Source organism: Notolepis coatsorum (assembly GCF_963971535.1).
Source record: "Notolepis coatsorum genome assembly, chromosome: 10".
Taxonomy (NCBI): domain Eukaryota; kingdom Metazoa; phylum Chordata; class Actinopteri; order Aulopiformes; family Paralepididae; genus Notolepis; species Notolepis coatsorum.
Genome location: NC_140174.1, coordinates 127,228,130 through 127,239,887, shown reverse-complemented (window position 1 = coordinate 127,239,887; position 11,758 = coordinate 127,228,130).

The window sequence follows — 11,758 nt, the reverse complement described above, 5'->3', positions numbered from 1 at the left end:
TAAAACATTAGCCTACAACCAGGGCATAATGTTGCGGTTGTAATTTCATTAGACAGACCAGCGCGGACCTTTAATAACATGCAATTTGATTGACACGAGCAATGGGCTAACGTTAGGCTATCCACGGTATCCATTAGGATTATGCTAAGCTAACTAGCGTTAGCTGCTGCTAACCCTGGACACCAGTCAAAGCGGACTCCACAACACTAGTTCCATTCGGGAGGAAAGGGGGTGGGTTATATTGACAACGCTTGACAACAGAAGTTTAAACATAACTTCATATTTATTGGTTATTCGTTTCTGTTACTGTATATCATCCACTTTCCATCTCCGTCTGTTAAACGCTTCCTGTTTACATTCGAGTGTGACGTCATCACCTACGGCAGCTTAGACGATCAAAACGCGAACCTAGAACAAAACCCGGGGGGGGGGGGGGGGGGCTGGCTCTCTCATTCGTTCTCGCCCCCCCTCTCTCTCTCTCTCTCGCTCTGATTGATTGAAAACTTTATTAACAGATTGCAGAATGGGTACAATACAGTACAGCTCTCTCTACATTCAATGATTTAAAGTAGCCAAACGTTACAGACAGTATAAATACTAACTGGATAGTTGATGATATAAACATTTAATTTCATTATCTGAAATATTCTAAAATCATTAAGTCTGCTATAAGCCATTATCCCTTTGTGTGTGTGATTATTATTTTCTCACAGTAGTGTGTGTATATAATATATATATATGTGTGTGTGTGTGTTTGGCTAAAGTGGATAGAAAACACAGTACTGTGCAAAAAAAAGGCACCCAAAAGTTTTTATATAAATGGTCTTAGATGTAAATACATTTTTATCAGTGTGTCAGTAGACTACTCTTAGTACATTTTCATTAAATTATTTTTTAAAGCATCTTCATGGTTTAATAATGCAAACATATGTTGCAGGGACTTATTATAATCATCATATTGGCGTGACTGTATGCATCAAAGGGTTAAATCAAGCATTTTTAAGTGCTTTAGAGGAAATGTCAAAATATTGCGATATATATCGTGTATCGTGATATGGCCAAAAAAGATTGCGATATCATTTAGAGGCCATATCGCCCAGCCCTACTATAATGGTAAAATAGTTATTTAAAAATGTGCCCCTAAAAAATATTCTTTGCCCCTAAATTTCTCATTTGGGGGCAAGTGTGCCCCTAGTGAAAAAGCTTAGCGTACAGCCCTGGTGTGTATCATCTGAACCATCCGATTGGTCTATTTGTCCATGGCTCCTTAAAAAGAACCCTTCCCCCCTTTTTTCATGACATATTTTATATCAATTCCATAATTATAATTATTCCACACGCAGCTCTTGTCTCCTTAGACCCCCCCCCCCCATTCTCGTTCTTCATAACCCAAGTTTAGTATCTTCTACCGAGGATCCAAAATATGGAATTCTCTGCCTTTACATTTGCAGAATCAGTTCAAAAGAGCATTGAAATCACTTCTCCTGACCAACCAACACTTTCCATATGGGCCGTCCATATAAACTGAGCGGAACAAATATTCACCTCGTCATACGAATCCATGTGCCTCATCATTATTTGTGTCCATTTTCATATTTTCTTCATAAAAACAAACAAGTGTATACTACTTAGTCTGTTAGTGAAGGGGTTTGTGTGTTTGTGTGTGTCTCCTAAATAGTAAATGGTGCATTTATATAGTGCTTTTATTTAAAGCGCTTTACAATTTGTTGCTTGCATTTTACCCATTCACTCACACATTCACACACCGACGGCAGAGGCGACCATAAAATCACACTTATTTCACACGCAAAGAAGCTCCCCATTGATGTTTGAGCTTCTTCTCCTCTGCATTTGACAGGAATTTATTTTTGGTTTAATTTAATTTAGTTTCGCTTCTTTTTAAAAACACAACTTCTAAAAAAAGAAAAACATGAAGGATAACAGAGAAATCAAGCCATTTCAGATCCCATCTGCTTCCTCTGAAATATCACAAAATGGGCTACACTGATTGGTCCATCAGTCACATCTAGCGGTCTGACGGTCAAGCATCCATGATGTCTGGTGAACAGAAGGCCACGCCCCCTCAGTCTACTGAGAGTTGGCTGTGCTCCGAGAGGGTGACATTTATAACAAATCAAATCATACTTCTGAAGCTGAAGAAATTATACTTATGATATTAACATTCCACAAAAATAACATTGTACTGGATCTTTAAGATGTTTTAACCTACAATTCCACACTTTTTACTGCACACTTACTGTATATTTCTGTATATTTTGACTGTATATTTTATATTAGAATGTATCACATAACATAGAAAATGTATATCCCGGACCGTATTTTGTTCGTAGTCATATTTTTTGTTCTTATTCGTTTTTGTTTTTGACTACCTAAATGTTTACTGTTTACTGTGAGCGATCTGTAGTGCCAACTTTCCCTCAGGATGAATAAAGTATTTCTACTCTATTGTAAAAACAGCTGACCTAAAATGTGAATACAAATGTGACTACATTTTCCAGAGTCCACGGTAGTGACTCATCCTAATACACAACATAATAAAACTACATGTTCCAGAGGCAGCAGTACTAGTGACTAGTGTTCGACAGTATCGATACTGAATATTTAAAACGGCTTCGATACTCATTTCCCGAAGTACCGATACTTTCTGCAGTATCGGTACCAGCTGGCGAGTGTTCTACCGCAAGTTGTTGACGCGCTGTTCAGAGCCAGCCCTCCCCCTCACAGAGTCACAGAGAGCAGTCTTCTTCAGTTAGTAAACAAACATTTTAGCTGAAGATGGTAAATGCAGAGCCTCCGCAACTTGTGCTTGTGGATAAAGAAAACAGCAGAAGTGCTGTTTGGAGGTACTTCGGGTTTCAAGTAAACAACGAAGGACAAGCTAAAGCTGCCCCAATGCTATTTGCAAGCGGTGTTAGAGCAGTGCCAGCGCCGATCTCCATAAAGAAATTAAAGAGGTTCGTGACAGCTGCTCTTTCAACGTCACTGTGACTGAAGCATTAAACCATTAACTCTAGTTTAATACATGATACGTTGTCTACTGATGGCGCATAATATCAACAGCTGATTCGTTGTAACGTTACAGCTACCAGCTAACGTTAGCTACTGCTAGCTCCATTAGCTTAGCTGGCTACTTGTATAATTACTGCATGGTAACGGAGTAACGTTAACGTTTAAACGTTATGTCGAGGTCATACAATACAACAGTCGACATTAGGTTGGCGTTACCCCGTTTCCATCAAGTGTTTAAATAGCAGCAATCTTGTTGAAAATGTAACGTTACTAAAATGCTCCGAGCATAGCCTCTCTCTCTCTCTCTATCTACCGCTACACCTCTCTCTCTCTCTATCTACCGCTACACCTCTCTCTCTCTCTATCTACCGCTACACCTCTCTCTCTCTCTACCGCTACACCTCTCTCTCTCTATCTACCGCTACATCTCTCTCTCTCTATCTACCGCTACATCTCTCTCTCTCTCTCTCTCTCTCTCTTTCTCTCTCTCTCTCTCTCTCTCTCTCTCTATCTTTAAATAAAAACGAAACTGTTACTAACTGTAATATAAACAGTTCAGTTTGTCAGGTACATGCAACACAGATTACAGTGTTTACATCTGTTTGCTTGAGAAAATACCATGTTCTGCATTTGCAATAAAAATGATTGAAGTGAGATGAACAGTTATTTTTAAATGTGTGATCTAAAGATAAACAAAGGGTTTTAAAATTGTTATATTTATCTTCTCTTATAGTACCAGAGAGAAGCTAAATTTGAAGCTAAATTTGTTTAAAAAAAAGAAAAAGAAATTATATATATATATATATTTTTTTTTAAATCGAAATAATATCGAAGTATCGATACTTTTCAAGGTATCGTATCGAAGTCGAAATTCCAGTATCGTGACAACACTACTAGTGACTCATCCTAATGAACAGAACATAAAACGCTCGGAGTCATCCCAAGTCACAGACTCAGTCATCCCAAGTCACAGAGACTCAGTCATCCCAAGTCAGACACTCAGTCATCCCAAGTCACAGACACTCAGTCATCCCAAGTCAGACACTCAGTCATCCCAAGTCACAGAGACTCAGTCATCCCAAGTCACAGACACTAAAAGTCATCCCAAGTCACAAGGTCTCAGTCATCCCAAGTCACAGACACTCAGAGTCATCCCAAGTCACAAGGTCTCAGTACACCAGTGTGAAAATGTGTTTGTCTGTCGAGAGCTGCAGAGGAAAGCAGTCAGACAATGGCAGACTGGTGTCTCACGGGAAGCTGGCATTTCCCCCTCAGTCATCCTGCTGGCCCTCCCCCTCCACCCCCTCCCTCTCCTCCCCCTCCCCCTCCACCCCCTCCATCTCCTCCCCCTCCCCCTCCCCGTATTGGAACATTGCTCGCCGGCTATGGTGCTAGAAATGTAGCAACAATGGAAGTTAATTATCCAGCCTAACTGTAATCCCGTTTTAGCTGATCGGGGAATAATTATGATACACGTTGTCCATGATCTATAATATCAATGAATGAATGAATGAAAACTTTATTTAACAGATTGCAGAATGGGTACAATACAGTACGGCTCAATACACACAATTGTTAAGGGGATGCAGACCTGAGAAAGACGTTTGTCTTGTTTCCATCAGGGTCCCCCATTTTCAATTCATATAGACATTTATGACATACACAACATACATGACATTTATGGCATAGGGACATATAGGTATTTAGTACTGATTTAGTACTCAACATATAGGAATGCCAATAAGAACCGTTTGTAATCACAACAGGTACTGTACGGTATGAAAACTGATGCTGGGAAGTAGGGCTGGGCGATAAAACGATAACGATAACTATCGCGATAAATTATTTCCTCGAAATAAACATGAAACGTGGTCGCAAAGTTTCGATATATCGATTTTCCAAGCTTGGATATGAGCACACGCACTAACAACCAATCGGTGAAGGAGATGGCCGATAGAGGAAGGAGACCCGGAAGGAGGTAGGACTCGGTAAACAAGGCTGGCTATGGCTAATTAGCTTGCACGCCGCTATTTCACAGGTTACCTGCCGAGTTGGTGTGTGTTTTGAATTCTGAGGGTAACTGTTATAGTAGTGTGGGGTATACGGTGGACGTCGTTGCAATGAATTGGGCGGAACAGAGTATTTTAGGGTCATTTTTTAGTACATTGTCATGAAATACTCCGCTTGGAAACGAGGCTGGCTATGGCTAATTAGCTTGCACGCCGCTATTTCACAGGTTACCTGCCGAGTTGGTGTGTGTTTTGAATTCTGAGGGTAACTGTTATAGTAGTGTGGGGTATACGGTGGACGTCGTTGCAATGAATTGGGCGGAACAGAGTATTTTAGGGTCATTTTTGAGTCATGAGATACTCTGCTTGAGATACTCCGCTCTGCTAACGTGCGCGGACTGATGACGACATCAATTCGACTCTCGAGACATTCACAGCAGCAAAACAAGTCAGCCCGCGTATCGGCGCCGGGCATAATAAGTTAATTAAACTTGACAGACATTATATCGACGATAATTATCGATATCGAGTTATATGAAAATAATTTTATAATTTTATCGCGATAACGTTTTTGGTCATATCGCCCAGCCCTACTGGGAAGAACCTCCACCGCCCAACGGTAGTGTACAGTAGGGGTGGGAATCACCAGAGGCCTCACGATACGATATCATCAGGATATTGCGATATGCTAAGTATTGCGATATTGATATTGCGATATATTGCGATTTATTACCTTTTTTCAACTGCAAAGTAAAACTTTGTCAACATGTTTTATCTAATAAAATAAAGTTTTCAGTCTGTTCATCTCACTTCAATAATTTGTATTGCAGCAAATGGGATTTTCTCAAGCAGACAGATGTAATCTGTGTTGCATGTACTTGACAAACTTAACTGTTTGTATTACAGTCATATTCCAACTTAACTGAATGCACACGTGTGCGTGTGTGTGTGTGTGTGTTAAGGCTGTCCCCGAACCCTGTTTTTAGGGTTCGAACGTTCGCCAGGGTTTATCGAACGAACGTTTTTTGATTGAGCGATTGATTTTTTTTTTTCTTTTTTTTTTTTTTTTTTATTATTATAGATCCTACGGAGGGCGGCATTGCATAGTCTATTGGTGAAAAACATGTTGTTTACAGTGGTGGCTGTTCATGTAAACATGTAATTAAACAAAGCACTCAGAAGAAAATAAACAAGCTACTGCATCAAAGTTACTACTTATGATAAACAATAGCCCTTGCACACCGCAGTCACGTAAGGGGCTAGATAAACAAAGGCATTCGTTTTGTGGCATTAACGTTATATAGTTAGTGTTACACGTCAGGGCTGTACACAGTACACTGCGATGATATCGTCGCGAATTGCCCCTTTAATTGGCCGTTGCGATTGGTAAATATTATCTGGGGGCGGGCTTGCGAGTAGTGCTTTCAAGCCTTGGATTCGCATTTCACTCCTAAATTATCCAAGGCGTGTGATGACGTCACTCACGCGAGCTGAGCAGTGAGCACTCAGCAGGTATGATCAGCGGGAACAATCGACTGAGCACTCACTCTGATAGACTGGCTGATTTAGCTATGAAGAAAAGTAAAGTTAGTATTGCTTCATATTTTCGACGCGTTGTTCGACCTCCTATAGTGAGCCGAACTGAACTGAACTGAACTCAGACACACGGAGAGAGCTGCGGCGTCTGCTCCTCCTCCAGCCCTCTCGCACCCGTGGCTGTTGTAAACACTGGGACCTCGGTGAGCCTGCCAGCCGGCTAGCTACTGATAGCTATCAACAAATGCTCCAGTAAGTCTAGTAGTGCATGATAGCTTGCGTTAGCTTACTGTTCAAAACGAAACGTCCCATTAAACTAAATAGTTCAGATAGCTCCGTCCTGATATCAATGTCTTATAACACTGAGTCGATGCGTATTCGAGCTGAGGGCACGCTGAATATAGTCAATAGGGACCAGCTGCAGCGCCGGAGAATCCTGGCCGTAGCTGGAGGCTACAGTATAGGGCCCAGCTGCAGCTCCGGAGAATCCTGGCCGTAGCTGGAGGCTACTCAGTACACACAGACAGTGGAGCTGGTTGCATATAGCGAGCATTTAGACTTGTTGCGTGGTGGCGATGTCTCGCAGATAATACAACTACAAGTATGATTATATAATATATATATTTTATTAAAAAAAAATGATATAAAATAAATTTTTTTTTTTTTTTTAAATCAAAAACAATCGATATAAATAATGGTAAAATTGTTATTTAAAAATTTGCCCCTAAAAAATATGTTTTGCCCCTAAATTTCTCATTTAGGGGCAAGTGTGCCCCTAGTGAAAAAGCTTAGCGTACAGCCCTGAACATCAGCATATTATTTACCCAAACAGCAAGTAGCAAGCACTCGTCCTCAGAGTCTGGCTATTCCCATCATGTCACTGCCATTGGCTCCGCGCCGCGCTCTCACCGGCCATCTTACCCCACGGATGTGCACAACACTCTAACTTACCATCTTTAGATAATAAAGTACTGAACCTCTACTGTCTTTAACTATGAAGGAACACAACACTAACTTACCATCTTTAGATAATAAAGTACTCAACCTCTAATGTCTTTAACTATGAAGGAACACAACACTCTAACTTACTATCTTTAGATAATAAAGTTCTCAACCTCTACTGTATCTAACCATGAAGGAACACAACACTCTAACTTACCATATTTAGATAATAAAGTACTCAACCTCTACTGTCTTTAACTATGAAGGAACACAACACTAACTTACCATCTTTTTATAATAAAGTACTCAACCTCTACTGTCTTTAACTACTGTATGACGGAACACAACTCGAACTTACCATCTTTAGATAATAAAGTACTCAACCTCTACTGTCTTTAACTATGAAGGAACACAACATTCTAACTTACCATCTTTAGATAATAAAGTACTCAACCTCTACTGTCTTTAGCTATGAAGGAACACAACATTCTCCTCCCCTGCTATTGGGGATACTATTTTGCAAGGGCACCATCCCTGCATCCTGGGTTTAGCACCGCCGACTTGTGATTGGTTTTAAAGGAATATAAACAAGCCAGACTGAGCATTCGTTTCCCCCCTATACCGGAATGATAATTCAGCCAGACCTCTCTCATAGTGTGGAGAGAGGTCTGGCTACGTGAGACTATGCTATGTGTAACTGGCCTATAAACGTTGATATAATGTACAGTTTGCAACCCATTTCCCAGGGCAGTACAGTGCGATATATATGTCGCACGTGCGACACTGACGTCAGTCTGTGCGATGAAAGGATTGACTTCAATAGCACTGGTGCGATGGCCCGCTATCCACTTGGTACTTGTAGTCTTGTGCGATTAAATACAATGTCCCTTCTGCGTAAAACTCCATATATCAAACACCAAATCCCATAATCCCTAGCGAACAATATCCCCGCGAGTTGCGAGCAGTGACTCATATCCTCTCGGCTCAGCTCACAACACAGCAGGTGACTGCAGGACTCGTCTCAGCAGCGTTTGGAACGCGGACATTGAAACAGAGCTAGTAGATAGTGTTGTCGCGACCCAAAACAAATCCCTGCTGTTTTATTCGGCAACGGGTCAAATGCATATAACATGCTTTGCAATCCTCGCGTCATAAAGTCCGAAATGAACGTTACCCAGACCGTGCTTCTGCCTTCTGCTCTCAGCCGAGCGGGGCTGCACAGCAGTGCGGCTATTTTGCGATCCGAAATAAGTCTGTGGTGTTTTTTTTTTCTCACAACGGGTCAAATGCATCTAACACGCTTTGCATCATCGCCATTCCTTTATGCCCACATCGCCCGAAATGAACGTTACATTAGCATAAGCTAACAAGCTAATCCTAATCAGAGGCAGAGCCATAGAGACAGTGTGGACTGGGGAAAGGGTGTGTGTGTGTCGAGAGGAGTGGAAGTTTGAAGACAGACTAGATGATGCGGGGGTGGTGAGTTGAAACAGTGTGAATGAATGAAAACTTTATTTAACAGATTGCAGAATGGGTACAATACAGTACGGCTCAATACACACAATTGTTAAGGGGATGCAGACCATAGAAAGACTTTCGTCTTGTTTACATCAGGGTCCCCCATTGTGTGTGTGTGTGTGTGTGTGTCCCAACCGACCCCACTTCTATGTTTCAATAAATTATTTGCATTTAAAACTATTAACGCTGACTCATTCCTTCAGTCCACTCAAAATTATGCTAATATTCCTTGTTGTTTATGATATTAATTGAAAATAGCATATGAGAGTATTATAGTAATAATAACACATGGCGATATACTAAAAAGCAATTTATAATTTTTGGCTGGTAAAAAATCTGCCTTTTTTAAATCTACCAGCCAAATGGCTGGTAAGTCAAAAGGTTAAGTTTGTTCCCTGACTGCAACTAAATAACACAAATACAATAGGCACATTTGTGACTGTTACAAATATAACACGTTTTATACTTGTGCTACAAGATTTTGGCCAGTGCTACAAAACTATCAACCTCTGTAGCACCAGTGCTATGTGCAAAAAAAGTTAACGTACAGCCCTGCGGATTTCCTCAGGAGAACATATGAAGACGCATCTGAATACCGTTGTGTACCTCTCTCAGTGTGGAGAGAGGTCTGGCTACGTGAGACTATGCTATGTGTAACTGGCCTATAAACTTTGATATAATGTACAGTTTGCAACCCATTTCCTCAGGAGAACATATGAAGACACATCTGAATACCTTTTTGTAAAAGGACATGTATCGTGGTTTTTGAAGGCTCAAGCGCTTTGGAGTGTTTTGGAGTGTTTTTGGAGTCCCACTGGAGTGTATCGGAGCCTGTTGAGAGGATTCTCAGTACTAACGTTTCTCAGTACTAATAAAGCGATCAGTGAAATGATGGCCCGTAGAAAGGAGGAAGCTGGTGGAGCAGGCACAGCGACAAGAGGAAGTAGTGAGATTGATTGATTGAAAAGTTTATTAACAGATTGCAGAATGGGTACAGTACAGTACAGCTCAATACATACAATTGTTAAGAGGATGCAGACCTGAGAAAGACTTTCGTCTTGTTTCCATCAAGGTCCCCCATTTTCAATTCATCATAATTGATGATTAATGAGGTGTAGAGACTTGCGGGTTGTGCCATTGTACTCAGTACAATAGTGTGTGTAATAGTGTGCTAGTGTAATAGTGTGTAATAGTGTGCTAGTGTAATAGTGTAATAGTGTGTAATAGTGTAATAGTGTGTAATAGTGTGCTAGTGTAATAGTGTAATAGTGTGTAATAGTGTAATAGTGTGTAATAGTGTGCTAGTGTCATAGTATGCTAGTGTAATAGTGTGTAATAGTGTGTAATAGTGTAATAGTGTGTAATAGTGTGCTAGTGTAATAGTGTGTAATAGTGTAATAGTGTGCCAGTGTAATAGTGTAATAGTGTGTAATAGTGTAATAGTGTGTAATAGTGTAATAGAGTGTAATAGTGTGTAATAGTGTGTAATAGTGTAATAGTGTGTAATAGTGTGTAAGTGTGTAAGTGTGTAATAGTGTAATAGTGTGTAATAGTGTGTAATAGTGTAATAGTGTAATAGTGTGTAATAGTGTGTAATAGTGTAATAGTGTGTAATAGTGTAATAGTGTGTAAGTGTGTAATAGTGTAATAGTGTGTAATAGTGTGTAATAGTGCAATAGTGTAATAGTGTGTAATAGTGTAATAGTGTGTAATAGTGTGTAATAGTGTAATAGTGTAATAGTGTAATAGTGTGTAATAGTGTAATAGTGTGTAATAGTGTAATAGTGTGTAATAGTGTAATCGTGTGTAATAGTGTAATAGTTTGTCGTACAGACTTGCATTGTACTCAGTAGGGATGTCCACTTTCATTGGTCTATGTTGACCATGCCCATAGTTTGGCTCCTCCCCCTTTTTTGTATCTTTTGAACCGTTTGTCATAGAGACTCGCGAGAGACCCTCTCCCGTTGGCCGGCGGTGCACAGGCGTCACCCACACTTTCCCCCGCGCGGAATTGTCTAGTTACAATTAGCATTTTATAAAGTAGAACTGTAATATGTACTTTCTCAGTCAGTGCTAAGTGCAGTCATCTTATGCAGCATCACTTTTCACATCAAAACAAAAGTAGAACTGTAATGTGGACTCTCAGGGAAAGATCCAAAAAAAAAAAAAAAAAAAAAAAAATTCTTTTCATGGAAAGATCTACAGGGAAAGTCTCAAAGATCGACCAGTCGATCGCGATCGACGGGTTGGTGACCACTGCCCTACAGTGTCCATTTTCCCTTCCCCATCATAAAGTGCAGCTAATGCTGCTCCTCCCTGACTGAGCCCCCCTCTGCGAGACACTCCTTGCCTCCTATGGGCTGACTCTGGACTTCTTGAATATTCACAATCCCCTTCTCTAATTCCCTAACCACTTCCTCCCATTTCAGACCATCCATGCCCAAGTGTTGAACCGCCACTCTAACAATCATCTTAATCCTTAAGCCCTTAACCAATGCCGTAGCATTAACTACACCTGCCACAAAGGCCACAATACTAAATTTTTCCTCCCACACCCTCTCTATCCTCCTGTCCTACCCTTTCTGCCAAATGCCCTTCTCTAAACCCCTGTACCTTAACTTGACTTCCCTGTCCCACAAATGTTCTAGAATGTCCTATTATGACATCATACTGTGACATCACAAATGTTTTAGAATGTTCTATTATGACATCATACTGTGCCA